This window comes from Polypterus senegalus, chromosome 3, assembly GCF_016835505.1.
Source record: "Polypterus senegalus isolate Bchr_013 chromosome 3, ASM1683550v1, whole genome shotgun sequence".
Taxonomy (NCBI): Eukaryota; Metazoa; Chordata; class Cladistia; order Polypteriformes; family Polypteridae; genus Polypterus; species Polypterus senegalus.
In genome coordinates this window covers 171,930,931-171,955,855 of record NC_053156.1, presented here as the reverse complement: position 1 = coordinate 171,955,855, position 24,925 = coordinate 171,930,931, and the positions used below count along the sequence as shown (strand labels likewise).

General features: G+C 35.0%; 1 protein-coding gene across 3 annotated transcripts in view; it reads right to left on the bottom strand.

The window, feature by feature from the left end:
- LOC120525687 (kelch-like protein 29) overlaps positions 1 to 24,925 on the bottom strand; it is an 810,846-nt gene that overhangs the window by 586,617 nt on the left and 199,304 nt on the right. For 2 of the 3 annotated variants that reach the window (XM_039748201.1, XM_039748199.1), the window contains one exon: positions 4,901 to 4,971. The exons of the other annotated variant lie outside the window; for it this stretch is intronic. The gene's annotated coding sequence lies outside the window, so the exon portion shown is untranslated. The remainder of the gene's footprint in view (positions 1 to 4,900; positions 4,972 to 24,925) is intronic. 3 annotated transcript variants of the gene reach the window in all.

Below are 24,925 nucleotides of genomic sequence, written 5' to 3'. Positions count from 1 at the left end.
GTGTCCCAACTTTTTGAATCGGTTGTGTATGTGTATATATATATATATATATATATATATATATATATATATATATATATATATATATATATATATATATATATGAAGCTGATTTCGGTATTCTCCCAGCAGGTGCACTTAATACATCACAATATTAATGCTGGATATGCCTATCTATGGAATGTTTTATCTATTTGTTTATCTACATATTTCTGTTCATCAGGACATACACTTAAAGGAAGCTTGCTTCCAGATAAAACTAGCTTTCAGGTAATTCAAGGAAGGTATTGTCATCAAGCATATTTAATGATATCATACATGAATAAAGATACACAAAAAAGCACTGGAAGAGAATACATCAACCACAACAATAAATAATTGCCTGAACAATGAACTCCAAGATTAGGACGATTATCTGCAGTAACACGTATAAGGTGAGCAAATGTAGTTGAGTGCGCAATAGATGTGAAAATGAAAAGCAGCACTTAAAATGCAACTTTCAAATGAATCTGATATAGAACAAATTTGCAGATATGGTGCTGATGTTACAATAAAAATAAAAGAGGATGTCAAACAATAAATCGGCATTCAAATCAATTAAAACAGGATGCCAATTCTCATCAACTGTGAAAACAAAATCTAATTCAACAAAGATCAGAGACCTTGCCAAATTTAGCAAAACTGATTTAAAAAGCCTTATGTGGAGCCATGGATATTAGTTGAGAATGCTGCTTCTGTACACTTTGCAAATGACCCGCCCACTAATAGAAATAGAAACAAGTCTGGATAGTGAACCAGTCTACTGCAGGGTCCGTCCATTCATACTCACTTATAATTTAAGAAATGTAAATTAACACACAGCATTTGGGTAGTTAGAGAAAAATAAGCGCACCAGGAGAAAAGCACACCAAAACATACAAAGAATGTGCAAATCCCACAAACACAATGTCTAAAACTGGGATTTGAAACCAGTCTCACAATATTTTACAAATAAATTAATTCAAGTCCAGAAATTGTACTAAGCAATATGTCCTCAAAAATTCCACACTTTTTCAAACATTTTTTTTATTTTTTACTAAATATTTCCGGTTCATAGGAATGTTACAATAAAAGCATTGATTTTACAATATTTGATTAGAGCTGTGTACTCTTAAAGAACTATAGGTGTGATGATTATATGTAATCAAGAATTAAAGACATTGTAATCCAAAGTAGACCATCCTTAATTACTCCTCCTCTACTCTATTTCTAAAGTGCTACAGCAATCCTGCCAATATTATCCAACATAAACATCAACCATTTTTCCATGAATATTCCTATTCCAATTTATTCAAACTAGGAGCCAGAGACTATATGGAACCAATCAATGATGATTTACATATGTTAAAAGATTTTTATAAAGTTCTTTAGCTCTGTACTATTATCACACAAAAGTGTAGTCTGACAAACATACACAGAACATATAGATAAGATACTAAGAAGCAGACAGATATTCTTATAGAATTTTTAGTAAAGTTGATTTTCACCATGGAGTGTAAAATAAAACTGTCTGACACATCCTTGATGATCCATATGCTTCACACAATCCAAAAGTGGAGATGTGAAGAAGCCATCAGACATACAGTATTATTGTACAATATGACATGAAATGCTCCTCTTTCGTTAACAAAACTTCAGTTTTTTTTCACAAAGCCAAAACACAGCTAGCAGATAAGGGCAGAAAGTGAACAATTCTAAATTATCTTGTATGCCACGAAAGTGACACAAGGTCCATTTGCCACAAACAACTTGCTGTGGCCTTATTTCAATTTGGGACAAAGTGAATTAAATAATTATATTAAGACTCAGACTAAATTATATGACACATTATCATTAAAAACAAAATATGGCCGTATTAAAGTGCTGACATCACAGCCAACTAACCACTAGATAGATAGATAGATAGATAGATAGATAGATAGATAGATAGATAGATAGATAGATAGATAGATAGATAGATAGATAGATAGATAGATAGATAGATAGATAGATAGATAGATAGATAGATAGATAGATAGATAGATAGATAGATAGATAGATAGATAGATATACTTTATTAATCCCAAGGGGAAATTCACATAATCCAGCAGCAGTATACTGATACAAAGAAACAATATTAAATTAAATAGTAATAAAAATGAAAAGAATTAAAATAAAATTAATGTTCGGCATTTACTCCCACGGGTGGAATTGAAGAGTCGCATAGTGTGGGGGAGGAACGATCTCTTTAGTCTGTCAGTGGAACAGGACAGTGACAAAAGTCTGTCACTGAAGCTACTCCTCTGTCTGGAGATGACACTGTTAAGTGGATGCAGTGGATTCTTCATGATTGACAGGAGTTTGCTTAGTGCCCGCCGCTCTGCCACAGATGTTAAACTGTCCAACTTTAATCCTACAATGGAGCCTGCCTTCTTAACAAGTTTGTCCAGGCGTGAGGCGTCTTTCATCTTTATGCTGCCACCCCAGCACATCACCGCGTAGAAGGCGGCACTCGCCACAACCGTCTGGTAGAACATCTGCAGCATCTTACTGCAGATGTTGAAGGATGCCAACCTTCTCAGAAAGTATATTCTGCTCTGAGCTTTCTTACATAGAGCATCAGTATTGGCAGTCCAGTCCAATTTGTCATCCAGCTGCACTCCCAGATATTTATAGGTATGCACCCTCTGCACACAGTCACCTCTGATGATCACAGGGTCCATGAGGGGCCTGGGCCTCCTAAAATCCACCACCAGCTCCTTGGTCTTGCTGGTGTTAAGGTGTAAGTGGTTTGAGTCGCACCATTTAACAAAGTCTTTGATTAACTTTCTGTACTCCTCCTCCTGCCCACTCCTGATGCAGCCCACAATAGCAGTGTCATCAGCGAACTTTTGCACGTGGCAGGACTCTGAGTCATATTGGAATTCTGATGTATATAGACTGAACTAACCATTAATATGACTTAATAATCCAATTACAATATTCCTTTTTAATGCTACATTTCTTTTTTACATTGTAGATGTATTTCAGATTTGCTGAAGAAATCAAAAATTGAAACACGTGCATTAGATTGAAAGAAAAAATTGAGTCAGGTTTAAAAAGGGGCTGTTCAGTTTTGCACAACATCAGGCAGTATAAATCTTACGTTTTGTAAAACAATCAGCTTGTAAAAGAGGCACTTATGAATGACATGAAAATTATTAAGAGAACTGAAAAATAGTGGGCCAGAATAGTGTAATGCTGGAAATGCTGAAAGTCTTGACACTGAAATGACCAACCTAGCATTTTGTCTTTAAAATAGAATTTCACCAGATGGCAGAAGTGTGCTCATTCTAGTGTATAAAAGGAAGAGCACTACAACTGATGATCCTATGAATTGATCAAGTATGAGTATAAGAAGGTGCTGGACAGCATTATGGAAAAGAAAAGGGAATCGGGTGACAGTAAATAAAATGTAGTCTGGTTTCATGCCTAAGACAGAAATAGGAGACATGGTCTTTATTGTAAAGGAAATGTAGAAAAATGGTCAGATTAAGGGAGTGATGAGAAGATAAGCTTTGTGGTAAAAGAAAAAACCACAAAAGAGTGACTTGACTCAGAGGTGCACTGTCATGAGAACAAGAGGACAGCTAAAAGCAAACATAGGTAAAAGGGTGGCAGAAGAAATGGAAAGCGTGAACTTGCAGGTAAGGTGGTCCCAAATAATGGGTGTTAAGCAAGTGCCTGTATATAATAAGTAAGTGTCATGTACCAAACTATCCAAAATGTGTCCAGGTCAAAACCTCCAGTTGTCATCGGGCAACTGCTTTATTGCATCACTTTTTTAGGGATGACTCAGACTTCATTGAAATAAAATCTTTACTTACTTCCTAAACAGGCTTGAACTAACAATAATCTCTAATTCACCAATAGCACAATTCAGAGTAACACTATACAGAAATATTAATAATCAATCTAATGATATAACTCATAGTACACTGCTAATGCATCGTTTAATTTTGTTAATTTATCAACAATGTACAAAGGATTTCCTAATTATTTTAAAAGTAGAAAACAAATAGATTTTCTTTATAAAGAATAATCTAAAGTCTTCTGTTTTGTTGAGAATCTGTCAACGTGGCTGACAAATCAGGCCACTATTTTTTTTTACTTCAGTTGTACTTCTAATAGAATATACATGCCCATAATTATTTTCTTCAGGGATTTTCAATCCTTACTTGCCTCTACTTTTCTCTGATTTCTTTTCTGGTTCTTCTGTGGTGGCATTTTGTATCACCACCACCTGATCAAGGTACTGTGCAGCCACCTTGTGATGCTCAGATGAAGGCAGGTGCCCCAACTGTCCACAAGACCTGCTGCAGTCAATCTTCTATGACAAAGCCTGAAAATAATGAGGAATGACTTAAGGAGAACTATGTTAGGTAGTATGCCCAGCTTGGGACTGGGCAGTATTATAGCCTTAAAAACTTCTGTAGATTTTCTATTTTTTCCCCTGCTTCACTGGAGTTTTTTTTTTTTTCAGTCCCTCCCCCCATCTGACCTTATCACCAGACTCATCTTTAAAGACTTAGCATACAATAATATTTATTAGACTCTACTCTATTAGATTCTAATCTATATCACATAAGCTCATATTACTTTTTTATTAATTATTCATTATTATCCTTGCCTAACTAAACTGTTTTTTTCTTCTCTTGTAACCATTTCTTTGACAGCTTGCAAAGAACTTTGAGCTATATTCTGTGTATGAAAATGTGTTACTTCATCAACAACATTTATTTCAGTATGTCCTGAAAATTCAATAAAATAGAAAACGAATAAAATTCAAGGATAAACTGAGAAGCATAGTTAATTAAATGGGAAAAAGGCACTATTAACTTACTGCTTAGACTTTTTCTGGGTGGCTACTCTAAACACACTGCTTCTCCTCATGCAATTCAATAAAAGCTGTGCCTGCAAATGACAAAAAGTAAGAAATGAAAATCTTTTTTTGTTGTAACAGTGAAATAATAGGTGTCCTCTTCCCACCAAAACAGACATATTCATTTTTATCTTTATATACATGCAAACGAGGCATAACTGCACCTAGTCATTAATTATCACTGCAGGCGGAACTACTTAATTAAATTGCCCAAAGTACTCTTACAAATGTTAAGATGAACAAATCTGCAGAAATTAAGTTAAATGCTTTTTTTTATCGTATTGCCTTTCAAGACATACATTTTATGAATGTATTTAGCTCACCATGTATCCAGAAAATATAAAAGACTGTGTAAATCAGAAAACATTTGCTTGTTCAATCAGCCACAGCAAAAGTACCAAATCAATCACTCTAATAGAGTGAATTTCAATATTCTCAATTTTTTCTATTATGCAGCTAAAAAAATAAAGACAAAACAGACTATAGTGAATCATATGCTTCAGAATTTTATTTTCCTACACTCTTTAATTATTAATCAACAAACTCCCGTGACCAAATGTAAATAATGGGCAGTTCAGGTCTTCTTCATTGCCATGAAGTGTGATATGATGTTGCACATCATTTATTCAGAGCTGATAGACAAATGCAACTTACAGCCATGAAAGCAAAAAATAACTGGCTCTAAATCGTTACCAGATTGCCATTTCCAGTCTACCCACATAATCATTCTATAAGTTGTGCATTGTATAAATTGTGTCCCATGATGTAATAATATCCCTCATAATGTGGGGCACAACACGTTTAAACTACCATTTGTTTATATCTTTAAATTTTAAATGATATGATTAATTATGCTCTATATTGCAATTTATTCGCTGCCATTACTTCAGTGTCCTAATGGTAAACTTCCTTAGGTTGCTCTTAATTAATCTTGTATAAACGGTAATTTGTTATTAGAGAAACCTTTGCACTAGCACTCTTGAACCCTGCTATTCTGTTCACTTGGTTTACAAGATACCGGCATTCCTAAAGTTCAGTTCGGAGTTCAAAAACGGCCAACACGAAACAGCTTTCGCAAGAAAAACGCCTGTCTATTTTGCAGAATGAAAGTAACTCCATATGACAGATTGACAAGAAACTTGAGGATTTCATACAAAGGTGTCTATTACTGTGTAAGAGGAGGGCAAATTCGATATAACCAGGAGAGAAAAAAAGAAGGGGAAAGCCCAGATGCACAACTATACAAGCGGATATGAATATCAGAATCTGCGGTGTGAGAAACAAACAAGTTACAGGTTTTCAGTTGGGTTCTTCCTTAAAATATACCAGTGTCTTCTACAACAGAGACAAAAAGCCTTGTTATTTGGTGGACTTAGAGGCAGCGTCTCAAAAAAAAAACAAAACAAAAAAAAAAAAAACTATATCTGAAGCTAGCAAACAAAGGACAAAAGAACATCGTCATTGGACAGAAAATAACTGAAAAAGCATACTATATTCAGCTCCCTGGAATCAGAATGTTCCCTGTACTGATAATAGTAATTGAATGGGGTGGCTGTAGGAGGGGTTAGAGACAAATCCTATGATGTCACAGTTGGTACCACTACCCAAGTCAAAATTTTGCTACAGATTGAACACCTTTACATGAGTAAAAATCTATCTTTTTCACCTGAAAGTGATGATCATTCATCAAAGATTCATCTACTAGTGATTAATGTTGGAGAAGTAGACTTCAAGCAAATTTGATCTCAATATCACTACATCAGAACAAAAAAATGGAAGCACCTTTATTTGCATTACTTTCATTTTCATATATACTGTATTTCACATAAAATAGCATGCAGAGTTTACATAGCTTTTTGGAAAAATATGACAAATAGTTAAACTTTATTTTAATCTGTTTCATAGGGCACAGCATTCATGACATGTATTGCCTTTTTGACATAACAATAATCATGACTGGAGTAAACAAAGACCGCATCTCATACATATGTATAATACAGTACAAAATATTAGAGCTGCTACCCAGACAATATGCCTAAGAACATGCTGTGTCAAAATCTTTTCAGTCCTTCTGGAGATGTAATGCTTTGCTATGTGGCACATTTGTAGTTAAAAACGTTGTTTATTCATTTGATTATCCAACATCTGTCAATATATTTTCTATCACACATCTAGAAACAATTTTGCACTGAATAGATGAAGATAATTCCTATCAACTGAAACATGGACTCCACTTTAGGTCACAAAAATAAACTAAAATGCTCATGCCTTCTTGTATTACACACTTTCTATAAATACTTTTTAAAAAGTAATTTAAAATTTATGGATGTGAATAAATCGCACTGTAAATAATTATGCTGTACAGTGAGTCCTAAAGTTGCTAACTAGCTGCTATGGGTCCCAAACTATCCCAAATGTTACCACTAAACATTTAAAGTTTTCAGCCTAAAAAAACCACCACCTTATGCATTATTTGTTACATGCTCTTCCAATCAAATGAGCTTTGATTAGTGAATATATCTGCGGTAGGCTGGCGCCCTGCCTGGGGTTTGTTCCTGCCTTGCGCCCGGTGTTGGGTGGGATTGGCTCCAGCAGACCCCCCGTGACCCTGTGTTAGGATAACAGGTTGGATAATGGATGGATGGATGGATGGATGGATAGTGAAAATATCTTCTTCTTGTTTCCTTGACAACTAACTATGCAGATATCAAGTACATTCTCTTCAGGCAGTATGTCTTAACAGTATTGTTAAAAGTCAGCATGGGCCTCTTGAAGGTGCATGCTTTTAGAGACATGCACATCTCTTGGAGGCAAGGTTCCTTTTATACAGAAACTGAACACAGATGAGGGAGAAATGTTTGTAATAGAAATGGAAAGAGGCACATGAACAAGAGAGTCACATGAAAGATAAAAGGTGTGTTTTCTTTCTTCACTTGCTAGCAGAAATGGCCCTAGAATCACAATAAAGATTAAAAGATAACTCAGAGAAGACACCACGGAACAGACCATTTAGAACCCAGTTCCCAATAGTACCATACCAAACAGATGCTCATGCTTTCTTGATAAAAAAATTATAAAGCATAAAATCAGTGACAACATAACATTCACACTCTCACTTTTTCCACTTTATGTGATGATCAAGCTGGAGCCAATACATAACTAGCAATGTCCCCCAAGTTTCTTTTGTGGAACATTACCATTTATCTACCACTCTGAAAAGTCAAATCTAATTTGGATAGTAAAACCCTTTGCACTTAACTTTTCATTACATTATTTTATGCATGCAGAACAGCTGAAATTTGCCTCCTCATGAGGAGCAAATAAGTCTTTTAGACACCATTTTCGAGACCCAAGGGTCTGCTGACTGCTGCAGTTGGCAAGTGGGGCACTATCAGGCAACAACTGATTTCCACAGAGGAGGCTGCATAAGGAAAAAGGCTAATAATTCTCATTGGGAAGAAACTTGACATTTTCACAGGTTAGAACAGAAGCTATCCAAACTACAGGACTAAGAATATTCTGAAAATTAAACTAATAATATTATATGTTAAAAATGTAAAATCTTTTCATATACATTGTTTCATTTTACATGCCACAATATGTCAGGTTGACAAACTGAAGTTGCCTGGAAGAATGGGAAGTTGGGGGTTAAGGGGTAATACAAATGGAATAGATTATAAATAAGCACAAATACATTATAGTTTAGGTCACTCAACTTCAAAAATGCAACACTGAGAATTTATAAAACTACAAAAAAAAAAAAAATAAAACTGAAGTGAAAACCCAATATTGCCAAGACAAATAACTGTTTTATTCCAGCTGCTTCATTTGCAAACCACAATTTAATTTATAAATCATATCCTATACAGTAATGGTTTTCATACACAAATAGCACCATAATACTTAGAAAAGAATGCAACCAAATGTGGAACCTTCCTTCTGTTCAACAGAAAAAGAAATATTCTGTGCAAACAAATAGACTGATGGGAAAAAAGAAGGCATCAATATTGAAAAATGAAAGTTGTGGTCTATGCCTCTACAACACAAACATTAAAAATATACAGGATAAGGATTCACACAGGGTGATCTATGTCAACAAATGTATCACCATGCCACCTTGCACACTTAATTCAGCTGACCTGTAACATGAATTACTAGTTGAACATAATAATACATTTTTATTTATACTGCTCCTTTTCCATCTCACTTTCTTATTAGACAGGCAAAATAAAAACAAACAACATGACACCAAGCAAATTTTAGGCATTACATCATCAAAAGCGGCGTTCCAGATTCCAAACAAAATCAAGTGCAACCTGCCTGTCAAATACCAGGAAGAATATTATATAGCTCAGATCTTATGTCTGGATTAGTGAAACCTGAAATCGCGCTATTTTTAAGAAGCACTTCTCACTTTATAAGAAAGAATGGAACTTAATACTTCTTGATGGGCATACTACACTTGGATAACATACTTTCAGAAATTCCTAAAAATTATGTGTTGAAGATTTAAATTTGAATGGACAAGTTTGCCATTTTCACCACCAAGCTGTATTCAATAACAGTTAAGAATAAGATGAAAACATGTTTTAGAAAGGTATGTGAATGAATTCATGCCTTTTTCTGTGGCACTCCATATTGTGTTCAGGTACATCCTGTTTGCTTTAATTATCTTTGAGAACTTGACTAAAAGTTGACTGGAGTCCACCTGTGGCAAACCAAACTGATTGAATATACAGCCATGTGAAAAGTAAGTGCAATCAATGGAAACAAGATATCTATGTAAACGGTGCCTGAAGATAAAGGTGATATACTTAAAACAAATAAACAAATGGCATAAAAAATGACATGGTATATTCATTCTCATAATCTAAATGAACAAACATGCAGATCTATTAGAAGGAAAGAGTAAGTACACACCTACTAGATTTATCACTATTTCAAAACCATGAAAATAGAAATAAGTGTTCCACATTAGGATCCAATGATTAAAGCCTCCTTAGGGAGTATGCAAGTGGAACTTGTGTTATTTAAACTGCAGATATCTAGGGTCAGGTGTTCTCTTTGCTATTGACGTGTGTTGTGCCATAATACCAAGATCAAAAGAGCTCTCCAAGGTCCTCAGAATAAAGGATGTTGATGCCTATGGGTCTGGCAAGGGATTTACAAAGATAGTCAAATTATTTGAAATCAAGGTACGTCATCTACAACTGGCAGAGATTTCAAATGACTGTTAAATTGATTAGTACTAGGCTGCCAAGCAAATTCAGCCAAAGACCTGGCCATTTCAAACCCCAAAATGTCATTGTGGGTTGTGCAGGATAAGTCTTTCAAAACCTGATTTCAAACTTCATATAGTTACAACCAGAAAAAGACAGCAAAATTGCACCTGCATTCAAGATGTGCCAGGAAAAAGCCTTTGCTTAACAAAAAAAAAACACATTAGAACAAGACTACAGTTTGCCATTTAGCATATATGCAAATACCAGGCTTTCTGCTTTGGGCAGATGATCTAAAGAGTTTTTTTCCCACAGTAACAATAGACATGTTTAGCGCAAAGTAAACACAGAATTTCAGGAGAAATACTTCATATCAGCTGTGAAGTATGGAAGCATGTACAGGAAGTAAAAAGACACATTGTCCGCAGAACCTGCGAAGCAGTGAAAAATCTGCGTTATATATTTTGTTATGCTTTCATATAAAATCCACGATAGAGTGAAGCCGCGAAAGTCGAAGCGCAATATAGCGAGGGATTACTGTATGTATGTATGTATGTATGTATATATATATATATATATATATATATATATATATATAAAGATATAAGATAACTCCTGTAGCCACAATAAATGCCTTTATTGAATAGACAAACCAGGGGTGAGCAAGTTCCTTTCTACTGCAGCCACAGCCGCGACACACATAAAAAACATCATAATAACTTTATAAACTTGCAAAATAATTTAGGAAAATCGCAACATTTTACTCACCCAAAATTCGGATGATTTGTAAACAAAATCCATCCTCCTCTCTTTCCTCAAAAACAGTTCAATTACTCTGTCGTATAGATTATCCATGCGCTTCAGTTCCATCAAAAAGTCCCTTTCTATTGCCATCGAAGCTAATGCTGAAAGTCGAACCTGCCCTGTCGTATTTCTGTCTTAAGTTTTAATTCGCTTTAGGGCTGAAAATGTCTGCTCGACAGAAGCATTATACACAGAATGCTCACCACCAAATATACCAATGTGAACAACTGCCCCATGCTCTCATTCAGATTTTTCTGATGAAGGAAGTCAAGGAGATCAGTGGAAGATTTTCCTAAAAAATCATCCATGGCATACATTACAGTCAGTTCTGTTTTTAGCCGAGACAGATCAAAAACAGCTCCGTGGCTCGTGTTACACTGGAGAAGGCTGAATTTTTCTTGTATTCCCAAAACTTCTGGGGCTCGAGGAGCGTGACAAACATCAGGTTTTTGTGGTCTTGAAATCTGGTCTGTGTCTGGCAAATAATATTGTCCGGAATCCTGCCATGGAGTTGGCCGTAGTGCGCGCAAGGATGCTTAGAGCGCTTGCGTTGCGTTGCGTTCAGTGGCCTCGTAGAGTTCCTCATATCGGCTTCTATCCAATCAATGGGTCTGAATACGTTGACGTTGCCATACGCTTGCTAGAGGGCCCTACTGACACCAACTCAAAATCTGAGTGGTTGAAGCAACAGGTTAATCAACATTTATTCTGTGTTAGAGTGCCTGCACAACGGATTGTGAAGGCCTCTCTGCCTGGCAACAAATGATGGCTGAAATGTGATTTGTTAAATGCTTTAATACGAAAATACATGCCTGGAAGCAGCACAACCATCGGAAAAGCTATGAAAGGGAAGCGGACAGACTATTTGGAATTATTTAATAAGTATTCATGGACAAAATATAATTAACATCAGTTTGTGATTCAGATATTTTTACTTATGAATATGCTAAGCACAGTCCTTGACCTGCGAATAGTTACCTTATATGGGCAGGCACTCAATTACATGGGAGGCGTGATGATGTGAGACGCAACTCCGCCTCCCACGGCCATCGAGCTGCAGTCTATTACAGTATATGGACGAAAATAGGTTCCAGTTATGACCATTAGGCGTATAATTTCGAAATGAAACCTGCCCAACTTTTGTAAGTAAGCTGTAAGGAATGAGCCTGCCAAATTTCAGCCATCTACCTATACAGGAAGTTGGAGAATTAGTGATGAGTGAGGAAGGGAGGGAGTGAGTGAGTTAGTGAGTCAGTCAGTGAGGGCTTTGCCTTCGAAAGACAGTCGAAAGACAGTTTCACAGAGAAGTCAGCCCAAAGGTAAACAAGTGTTCTTGAGAAGTGGAATAACACAGCTACTGTATAGTAATGTGGTGAGTGTCAGAAAATCTCTGGCAGATTTATACAGTATAAGCAGAAATGACAGGAAGAGTGAGGAATTAGATTTTTACTGCTTTATAACGTATAGTATACTAGATTATAATCATAATGCTAAGCATGATCTTTATTTTAAATCAATGATAATTTATTTTAAATGAGGGGTTAGCATACACAAAAGCTCACTATGAAAGTCAATATGTAATGTCTAAAGAGTGTGTCAATGCCATCAACAATATATTTTTCTTATAAATAATAGCCTAAAGCAAAAATATTTATTGAAACATCTAGAGTGCTTATTTAGTCAGGTCAGGTTAGTTTCGTTCATCCATACACAAATTAACAGAGCTATTAATTATGGCACATGGAGTCTAGTTTTGCACTTAGTGCTATATTATTAAGTGATGCAAATACTAGAAAAGTAGTATTCTAGTTTTGCATTAATGTATTCTATTTTTCCAAAATTAACAAAATAAGATTTTATTGGGGGCAAAAAAATATTTACTTATTTTACAGGAAATCAAAAATTGCCATTTATGAAAAAACAAATATCAGCTATCAAAAATAATTGAACTAGGAGAATTTACCCATCCAATTACAACACAATTTAGCCCAAGTGATTAAGAGTTTAAAATTTTTAGCTGCAATTTGTAAAATGGTTTTGCAGACCTAATTATAGTACATTTTATGGCAAATTTCTTTTCTAAATATATAAAAGTGGAACATTGTTAATCCAGCATTCTTAGACTACCAGCTGGCCCCTATAATTGACTGCTAAAGCACCTGGAATTTGGCTTCTTATCTTCCTTTTGTCTACCAAATAACCTTTTCATGGAGCAGCGGTTGTTGTAGCAGCTATGTCTGCTATTTGTTAACTCATTAGTTTTCAATGTCCTTTAATGTGAAGAGTGACAAGTGATAAAATAGGGCTCTTATAATCAATGAGGTTTTGAATTGGTGTTAAAATACTGTGTATTAAACACAAATATAAACAAAAAGACAAGGCTCAAAAGATATATGATACAAGAATAAAATTGCAACAATAAATACAAGAAATGAAAAAGCCATATATAAAGTGACTTATATCAATCTCTTAAATTTAGAACTAGCAGTTCTAACAGACACCAGTTAAAATTTAATGCAGTCCTCCAATGATGGATAGGATTATGAGACTTTCAAATGCAGAAGCAATTCAACTTTTAAAATGATTGGGAAAGTACAAAAACCTCCCTTTATACAAAGAACTAGAGTGTAACCTATACCATTCCAAATCAGTTTTACTGTTTTTACAAGTTTTTTTACAAGTTTTACTAATATAGTAATTGCCTTTTGTTCATGAATCCATATAAGATGATTTACAATAATGTGTGAAAACATGACAATTTGCATATCATTGTCAACACCTAACCTTAGTAAGATTAAGATTTTAGCAAGACACCCTATAGTAAAAGAAACCAAGGGGCCAGCTGAGAGAAGAAGACATAGAGGGGTGAGGATTGCAAAACAAATAAATAAATAAATTATAAAAAATTGTGCAATAGACATAGAAATTTCTTAAAACTATAGAAACAAATATTTGAAAGTGCTCAAAAACTTTAGAAGTTTCTTCAGTGAAAATTAAAAAACTTGTATGGCAAATGTATATAGCACACACCCTATCATTGCTTGAAAACTCAGGAAGATCTACACACCTGGGGCCTCATGCATAAAGGGTGCATATACACAGAAATGTTGAGTAAAAACGTTTCCACATTCAAATTACGATGTATAAAATCTACACTTGGCTTAAAGCCATGCACATTTCCACGGTACCACCTTTTTTTTTTCTTCTTTCAGCTGCTCCCATTAGGTGTTGCCACAGCGGATCATCTTTTTCCATATTACTCTCACTGCACCACTCGGAGTATTTATATCACTGTAGCTGAGTGGGGAATAACAGCAGCAGCTGATCGGAAAGAGAATTATCGGTATACAGCATCAAGCACATGCTGCCTCAGCCACGGCAAAACGCTTCAGAGACTTTCCTATACAGACCTTGTGGTTCAGAAACAGTTTCATCTCAAGAATTTTAAACAATCAATCAGTCTATCAAGTGCTCCTTGTAGAACTGTTTGTTTTTATAAGTACAATCACCACACTGTAAACTTGCACTACAGTTATAATATTGTACAACCTGCGGCACTTTATAAAGCGTGTATTTACATATGATGACGATATCATTTTTAAGATGAAATGCAGCAAAATATGTTGATTATATTATATAGATAAAACTTTAACTTCATTTAAATAATCTGTATTGTTAATAATTAAACATATGAGGACACGGTTCCGCAGTGCTAGCTAGTTCACGGATTGATCCTACCTTGTGCTGTATTCTTTCTGGGACTTACGTGACACTGGAAGGATAGATGGATAGAATAATTAAACATGTACTACAAAGATATTTTAATGTTCCTTAAAAGTTTTTAAGAATCGTCATTGTAAGCTTACAGATGTCTTAATGTCTATTACAGAGCTGATTGTATGGCGATTGGGTATTTGGAGAAAGAAATGTAAGGACAGGAATTGGAAATTAGTACGTTTGAAAGAGACAGTACTGCTACAATAATTTCATCGTAGGTCGCACACATTCACGCACCGTGTTCCCCTGTTTAATGACATGCTTTAACTCCTATCATCATAAAAAAGATATCATGTATACATCTCGGTATTTTAATTATTCAGAGAGCTGTAAGATCACGAATATAATGAATACTGTGTCCAGTCGGAGAAAGAGAAAGCGGAAGCACGCAGGGATTCACACACATAGAGCAAAAGATCAAATACAAAACAAAGCATTTAATGTGCTACTTTAGTTACGATGGGATTTGAGAAACTAGTAAATTAAACGATTTTAAGATGAAGTTTATGATGTTTTACTTTAATGACACAAGATTGAAGTTAACATTTGTGCGTTTTTCCTACTGTGTGCCTTTTTTTTCTCTGTACCCTAATAAGCTTTCATATGGCACTCAGATGGTGGGCTACGTCTCGCCTTTTCACGGCAAAATTTTTGAAATGTGGCAACTTCTTTTTTATGTTGGGTACCGTGCGACTTTGTGAACTTGAGCTTTCAAGTTTCTCCAAAATGTTATGTCACTCGATCAACTTCCTTTTGTTGATTATACCACTGTTTAAACCAACAAATAGTAAGTTTTTCTTTGCCTCCACTTGGTATTCGCTGAAATTCTTATATCTTCCCTCTTGCGTTTGCCATTGCCTTTTCACAGAACGCTGAGTTTAAGGGCTATTTATATTGATTTGCATATTCAAAGAGGCGTAATTCTGGGAGGAGACGGAAGGAGAAGGCACATGCGTTACTTTTCACGCTGATCGGGATTTATGAAGCGGAAGAATGCAGAACTGGGCGAACACACAGATTTATGCATCTGGATTTTTCTGTGCTTAAGCAGATTTCGGCTTTTGTGCTTACATCATGTTAAAGTGCGAATTCTACGCACAGCGTTATGCATGAGGCCCCAGGTCTATTAAGGCATTCTTTGGAATTGTACTCTTTCAAAAGCTCTATGACAAGAACCTCCCTTTTCCCTTCACATTATTCAGAAAAAAGGACTATAGGCTTATTAATAAAAATCACATAAGACTTGGTCATGCTTTCCAGCTACTTTCCCGCTACTTTCCCACTTCACTCCCAAAAAAGAAATAACAACTAACCCCATTTCCCTGTATGTCCAGCTTTTATGGCATTTTAAACTAAACAGGTGACTCTAGCAGAAGCCTACTCAAGTGCTCCTAGCATGCATGTGCCTGCCACTAAAAGATGACATGTCTTTGCACATGTGAGTCTGCAGAAAAAGAATGTGACATGTCACAGTGCACTATCGCTACACTTTCTCCTGAAGAGACCCTGACTTGTGGAAACAGCTTCTATCTAGTTTACAGACCCAACAATACCAAAAGGAGGACAGTATGCAGGAGATTGGCAACATCAATTTATAGGTCTCCCAAACTGAATGCTGACGAAGCAACTGATCTTTTGCTAAGGCTGACAGACAGCCTCAAAGTTAAGTGGAAGGAAACTATTTTTACTGTAATCCCGAGTATTGCCCTCCTGATAACAGAGCACTTAGTGCATGCAAAGTTACTGTATATGTTGCGATGTGCTTCATCACAATGACATAGTACTCTTTTGGTTCAGCTTTATTTTAAAATGCTTTCAGACTTGTGCCTGGTTTGAATTCTCTGCTGCAACTCCTGGTGTAATTGCATCATGAAATATTTCCAATACTTTGATTTACTTACACTTTCCCAAAGTTAAGCAATGTACATTTGCAAACAAACCCAAGTGCTCTTGTTCACCTTCTAGCCAATGACGGATAAGTAAAAAATATTAAAAGGCACTAACAAAAGAAAGACAATCAGCAAAGCACATTTTTAAAAAGTAAAAACTACTGCCTAAGAAGGAAATACATAACTATAAAAACAATATAAAGAAATTTGATGCATCTGCCAATTATAAAAGGCTAAGGTAAAGACAGGTACAATGGGAGAAGGAATTGTACATTCTGTTTATTTTTATTATTATTTTACAGTCTTATTATGATAAGTGATTTTAGGGGATTCATGGCACAGTGTCCATCACTGCCATCAAAGATGCCATCAATAGTTGCAGCAAATTTAAACAGTGCAATATTAAGCAATCAGAAGTATGAAATGACTTAATTGTGCTCGTGTCCTCCTTTGTTAGTTTAGTTTCTTGGCTTTGCTCTTCCAAGTGCAATGAAGCACTTACCACAACCTGCAGTGGCTCGTTCTTTTAATCTTTGGTTATAAATGATCCTGCACCAAAATCCACCAGACAATGCTCTTGCGCTAATGGATCTATACATGTATCATGAATATCACTTTCTTACTGCCTTCTTTTACATCTCATGCTCTCCTAGTACAGCGAATACTGAGCGAACTATTAAATATCCTGTTGGCTAAAACAGGAAACAAATTTTATATTAAAGACCAGCTTCACAGCAAAACAAACTGAGGATAACCTAGGAAACCTAGGAAGATAACGACACAGACTTAGTGATGGGTGATTCACAAATGATTCGTTCTTTTTGAACAACTCCTTTCAGTGAATCACAGGAATCAATTCACAGGCATGAATGGATTCCTAAGAGCTCAACAGAAGTGTTATAGTGCATGTGTGATGTAGTTATCTTCTTTCATTTACATGTTTAAATGGCATGTGGAAATACTGCCTATCTGATTCATGAATCTTTCTAGTTAGAACTAAACCATCCACAGTGTGTAAGAACTCTGTCATTGATCTGTCTCATTCATCACACAACTGCAGTATGGCAGCTGCACATTTACATTAGAATTTATCATTTGTTTTCAACAATTCATTATTGGAAGGGTTTTAAACAGATTATATGAATATAATATTAACCTAATATCTCCATATCCCTCTGTAGATTCAACAACCTTATGAAAATGATTTAAATTTTAAAACAATAAACATATTTATACATTAGAAAAGAAGAAGCCTTTGATTTCATTCTGCAACAGCCAGTGTAAAGTTTGGGGACATACACCGTCAGCACGGCACTGTCAGATCTAAACACTAGCGTGGCAAATTGCGCGCGTACTGAAGTGACTTCAGCTGCAGGTGGAAGTCCCATTTTACTTATGGTGCCAAGCAGAGTTGCGTTGCATTGCATTACAGCAGTCTATTAGCCAGCAAAAGTGCTGTGAAGAAGCTGTCTGTTGTTACGGTCCTGACTTGTCCAGTCTGATAGCGGTCACGGGGCATGATATCTTTAATTGCTGCTACAACAAACATTTTTAAGCAGGCATCAGCCATAGTGATGCTACAACAAACATTTTTAAGCAGGCATCAGCCATAGTGATGCTCTTGTGAAAATAATGGAGATAAATGCCATCAACTCAAAGTGGGAGAGGCAAATTTGTTGTGCTACGTGAACTTCACTGAGAGAATAAAACTGAATATAAAAACAAGCACTAACTTTTCCAAGTAGCCACAATTTACACAAGGTGTTACAGACTCAAATCAAATGTATGCTTTAATTACATTGTAGAAATAATAAATAATAATAATAATAGCAGCTCACTATTCAAAACACAGAGTGCGCCCGGTCTCGAATCCAGGACCTTCAGATTATAAGGCAGCAGTTCTTACCTCTACACCATTCAAGAATACGTGTAAACTCCCTGTCGATTGACATTTGAGCTTAAGTTTTTAACTCATTGACAGCCACATGTAAATCAAATGCTTTTTCCCCCCATATGGCTATATTGTTGAATAAAAGTGCATGTGTTTATCTGATATTTGGACTAAAGTCTTCACACATTATGCACTTCTCATTATTATTAGTATGCATGTATTCCAAATACCGATATACTGTATTATTTACCCTATACAACTCCAGGCACCCCACACGCAGATAAGGAGCCTTGGCTTGAGCTGGGAGACCTTTTTGCCTGCAAGCTTAGCTCCATCAAGGCGGGGGATGGGACAGTAGGCTGCTTGCTGTTTGTGCTGATCGACGCATTTACAAAACAAAAGACACTGATGGAGAGGTGTGAAGGGATTTAAAGTGAGCCAGGATTTTTTCACAGGCTTCAGGAATTCTAGTGTTAAAGGAAAATGTTCTGAAACAGAGGTAGACCTCAATCTACACATTATTTTGTGGCAGGACTTAAGAACTGTTCTACATCAGCAGTCTCTAGATAACATTAGGTAGATAGCTCCACAGAAGTACAGCATAAATAACTGAAGTATTGTTCAGATGTGCAAAGCAGGTAGACCCATTGCTATACTAATAAATGGCTAAATCCTGAAGATAATAAATGCAAAGATGAAAAAAAGAATACATTTTTGTTGCTTCACAGGTGTATTTTCCTATATCGTGAGTTTAAAGTATTTTTCTTTAAGATTAACCATTAAAGACAGTAAAATAAAGAATTTGGTTCAGCTTTCTATTAAACAGTGGAAAAAGGTGACTAAATGATGTGTACTTTTAAGTTTTATTCTAAAGCTAATTCAAGAAAAAATGTAAACAATTATGAATGTGTGACCTTAATTCTGGCCAAGCTGTACAAAAGAAATCTAATGATCATCTCCAACAGTGCATGTTACACATGTTGGAAGACTCTAAAGGCTTTTAAAATGATTGTGGAAGAAAGCAGAAAAAGAACCACATGGTTGGGGGCAAGTCAGTATTTTATTTAGCTAAACTGTCAAAAAATACAAAAAGAAAAAAAATATACTATATGTATCCACAAAGGTCCCTAGAGATGGGATCTCATTGATGCCTTGTAATAATAATGTTTATGCGTATATAGCTGCTTTTATTCCTTCAGGGCTCTCTGAGCACTTTAAAGTGTGAATTATGCATCAGCTGCTGCTGCAAACTCACTTCTATTAGATCGGTATTTTTTCATCTCATCTGAGGACACAGAGGTTAAGAAACTTCGTCAAGGTCTCTAGCTCAGTCTAGATGGAAGCTGGTAATGTACAAACACAAAAACAGTGAAATAAACCCCACACAAGGTACGCAGCTAACAACTTCACTTGCACCTCCAGTTATATTGTTGAATAAACAAGTTTGGGAGAAACCTTCAAAACTTTGTACTGCAGCGCATTAGAAACTGCTTGTTTTTAACTCATCCACTTAAAATGTATGTGAGACAAACACAAATTAGCATATTGTGAACATATCTACAAAGTCAATTTTTAGTAAAATCAAACTATAATTAATTATCATAATGAAAGGTTTACTACACATACATGACATTATTATTAACTGGGTAAATAATTATACATTCTTAAATAAAATGCATGTTTAGTATATTATATTTAGAAATAAGTAAAAATACATAAAATGCATGTGTAGCATATTATATTTAGAAATACTGTAATTAAAAATTATAGAAAGAGGAATGAACAGTAGAAACAGAAAAAGAAAAGCTCTTGCTCTCAACAAAACAGTTTATGCTAAAATATACACAGTAGGCATCATAATAAATCTTGAAGCAAGATTGCTTACACTGTTTTAACTTTAAAATTTATATTTATTTATAACTTAATAAATTGTATTTATTTATATTTTGTTATTTACTTTCTTCATTAGACATCCTTAAAAAAGAATTAAGACAATTCATCTAATGTGGTAACCTGACAAGCTCTCTAACTGTTCATTAGAGAGGGCATACTTGTTGATGCTGGACTACTAAAAATTCTTTAAAACATTGCAGTCTCCTTTATTGGTCATATTTTTTTTTGTATTATTGTCCAACAACACACAAAAAAAGAGAAAGTTTGTGGTTTAAAATGACGGCCATACAGCATAAGGAAACTTAAACAAATCTAACCATTAAAAAAAAAAAAAATGTGCATTATTATTTACAACATGCGACTGACTCTCTGCTATATCTGCTCAATTTCATCATAATACTTTAAAGTTTACTATGTCCACATTTGAAGCAAGCAGCCACCTTGCAGATGACATATATTTGAGGCTCTTACACATATACAAACATATATTATACATGGTTTATGTATATAGTATGTTATTTGCTCTGATTACTACATATTATTCACAACCACTGGGGCAGGCTCCAACTATCTTTGTCAAAGCCAGAAAAACCTAGTACAGAAAATTGATCCATATACTAAATGAAACTACGAGACTAAATTTAAAATTAGTATTATAAATGCTACAAGTGAATCATAAAGAAATTAATTCAGATTATGTGTCCTTCATTAATGCTGAGAGAATGATTTTATATTATTTTCAGAAGGTTGTACTGTAAACATTTTCTATGTAAGCTATTAAATTTAGAAACTGACTGTAAGTCCTTATGACTAGAACTTGTACTAAGAAACACTGGCTGTTTGGGTGATCTGAAGTGTATTCTTTGGAAATTAATATTTTAACACTATACACAAAACCTAAAGGATTACACCAAAAACAGAAACAACCCAACCAGTTTTATCTTTATAATATTCATCAGAGATTGGTTGTCTATCTCACTACTTTGTGACTTTAAAGTTTAATCCATGAATAGTCAAATTATGAAAGATTATTGTTTAATAATAGATGCTGAGAGGCTATTACAGTTAAGACATAAGGTAATGATCTAGTGTTAATTATCATCTTAACATGTCCTTGAACTATGCCAATATTACAAAGTAAATAAATTCTGAATGTTACTGTCATATGCATTTTCAATATAAATAATATTTACTATGTGGTTCTCAAAATCTGTCTGTTCAGAGAGTTTTAGAAAAAGCCATTACAGAGCACTACTTTTATAGTAATGCAAACTATCATTAGCAATTGAATGTAGCTATAGAAGTCTGCTATTACATTTTGCAAAAATTAAAAGAATACAGTAAAGCAAAGACAGGAAAAGAAAATTCTGTATACTAAAACACTGCTAGAACTCTTCAGGAAACTAGATTTTCCGCATTGTTGCTCAGATAATTAAAACACTTGTCTCCTTCTGTGGTTTACAATAGCTTTTAAACTGGCATAATTAAGAAACCAATGCATTTTCTCAGATGATGGCCCCCTACTATTTTTTCAACTAATACGAAACAGCAACTGAAAACAGGCTTAAGCTTATGTTTTTTCCTCACCATGAAGGTAATTAAACATTAAATGAATTACACTAACAATTCCTTTTTCCACTGTAGCATTTAAGCTCAGGAATTTACAACTGGGCTCACTGTTATAGAGTTTTTCCTCGTAGACCAAGAACGCAGCAGTTCTTGTTAAACTACCAAAAGCAGGTAAAATTTTGCAGTCACTTAAATGTAACTCTGAAACTTGTTTCTCCATACATATTGCTTGTGTAATATTATAAGCAATACTTTGGTTTTCTTGAAATAGATATCTTTACATTAATCTGAATTTCCTTTTCCAAGCTAGTATACTGCATTAACCTTAACGGACTCAAACGAAAAATTTACCATTGTAGATGTGCTACGACTAAATAAAAAAAGAACTAAATGTATAAAAAACCTCCAAACAGGTATAAAAAATAAGGTTATTACTTATTGTCTAGTTGGACTGATGTGTTCTTTGATACAATACACCAACAAAAAAATGTTAAATAAAAACAAACATAATGTAAAAAAACCACTAAAAAAATTCAAGAAATATGAATGATTCAAAACATATCATCTTAGAAAAAGTACTAATAAATACTGGACAAGTTGTTCACATTCAGTATATCCTACACTGGAACAATACAAAAATTTTTAAATAATTAAACACACAGTTTTCAAAACTGCCGCATCTGTGATATGAATTTCAAGGAAGTATTACATCCTTATTAATTTATATTTGGACCATTTGTTTCAAATCAGAGGTAAACAATCCTGGTCCTTGAGAGCTGCATCAGCTGTAGATATTCATCCATCCATCCATCCATTATCCAACCTGCTATATCCTAACTACAGGGTCACGGGGGTCTGTTGGAGCCAATCCCAGCCAACACACGGCGCAAGGCAGGAAACAAATCCTGGGCAGGGCGCCAGCTGACCGCAGGCCGTCGATATGCAATCCACTCAATTTAATAAAATTTAATTAAAATTAAATTTCAAATTGCTTTGAAATCATTAAGTCATTTAAGTACTTTGCTTGTCTCTGCTTTCATTATGCCTTATCACAAATTTCTAACAACATGTGTATTTTATGTGTAAATCCAACAAAGCCAAAAGGATTAATACATTATTAAAACTGCTTCGTCACAACAAAACTCAAATGGTTAGCTAGCTACCTTCTCACTTGAAAGTCATAATTAACTGGTTATGGGTTAATTAATAAGGAAACAAAGATGTTAACTAAGAAGAGTCAAAACATTAAAGGCTGAATAGAAATCAGTAAAGGCAAAGTTGTGACAGCAATAAGCACCTTTCTGATTTTCAGGTAATGATGAAGCCCAAACTACGGCATCACATGGTAGTAATTAGCATAGCTCTCTCACAGCAAATGGAGGCTGGGTTAGAATCTTAGCCAGGTTAATGTATGTGTGAAGCGTGCACCATTTTTCCATTTCTGAGAGGTATTTCTTCATACAATCCAAAAAAGGTTCAGTTTTGGCCATTGATGACTCCAGATATTTACAGATTGAACGTGGAAGTGTGTACATGTCCAGAATTCAACTGACTCCCTATTTAGGGACAAACCATCTGACTTATTGAAAGTTTTACTGTAAAATGCCAACTCTCTCCATTATACTAGACTGGATAATGCAGGTGTGGTGGATATAAAACACAAACTATTACAATTCTTAAAGAAAACTGCATTAGAAATAAAATATTTGCCAACATTTAACATCACAGACTAGTTCCAAATCAAGAAATTAAGGAAAATATGCAGCAGTCAAAGGCTAGGCTGCTTCTTTAAAGGGTTGCTTTCAATAATGCAGCTTTTTAGCATGTCATTTTTGATCTAGCACCTATTTATCCAACAAGACCTCCTGCAACTACCATTATATTTCAAGGAAGATTTCCTGCCATTCCTATCTTGCGTAGATTTTGGGGAGATCAGATTGTATGAAAGTTCAGAATATATATATATATTCCCCTCTATCCGCCAGATACAATTTTTCGGCATATCCCTGGCAGTTTAAAAATGTAAGCCAATAAATAAATTAATAAAGCTACAAGCATATACTTAAAAAGTCACTGTGTAACAGTAGAAGGCTTCTTTGTGAATCGCATGACCTCCAGCTGCCAGCTGCGTTTGACACAACCAGGTCCCTCATGTCTTTACTTTTTCATTAAGAAATTCTACAGCAGCATGGTTCACTGCTTGTGCTAGCTAATCCTGGGGTCAGGTAAAGTGCAAGCAAGAAACCAAAAAAACTACTAACCCAGTTTAGTGTCAAAGAAATTTTGTTCCACATGGAAGAATGCTTCCAGCGGTTTCCTCACTGTTCACCTTTTTGTAGCCTTGATAATGCCTTACTATAGGTTAAGAATACAAAAAAATGTTACTTTAATATCATTTCCCTGTGACACATATAAACAACTGCTGCTTTAATATAATGGTGTATGGGTACCTACTGTTAAAAAGTTGATAAAGGTTAAACAAATAAGCAGAAATAAGTGTGCAAAAGGGAGGATGTGCCTGACTATAAAAGTTGTATTCCATCTGGGAACTGAACAGGACCACCACTCACAAGGAAAAAAAATATATATGATGGATCAATATACAAAACAGAACAGACTGCCTACATATTTAAGGCTAAAACCATACAACAGGTAAAAGCACCAAACTGGTCAAGAATGGAAGGAAAGAAGGAAGAAATGGGGGAAAAGTAGTAAAAGGGAAATTCAATACAGTAGAATCCATGTTCTGTGTTAACTCTGCTAAAACAGAAAAAAATTAAGTAATTAGGCACTTTTGCCCATGGGTTTTGGACTAATACAGCCACCAGAAATGAAGCCTGCTGAACAGAAAACATGCAAAATAAATATTCAGAAAAAGAAGTGGGAGTAACAGTACAATACAATACAGTTTATTTTTGTATAGCCCAAAATCACACAGGAAGTG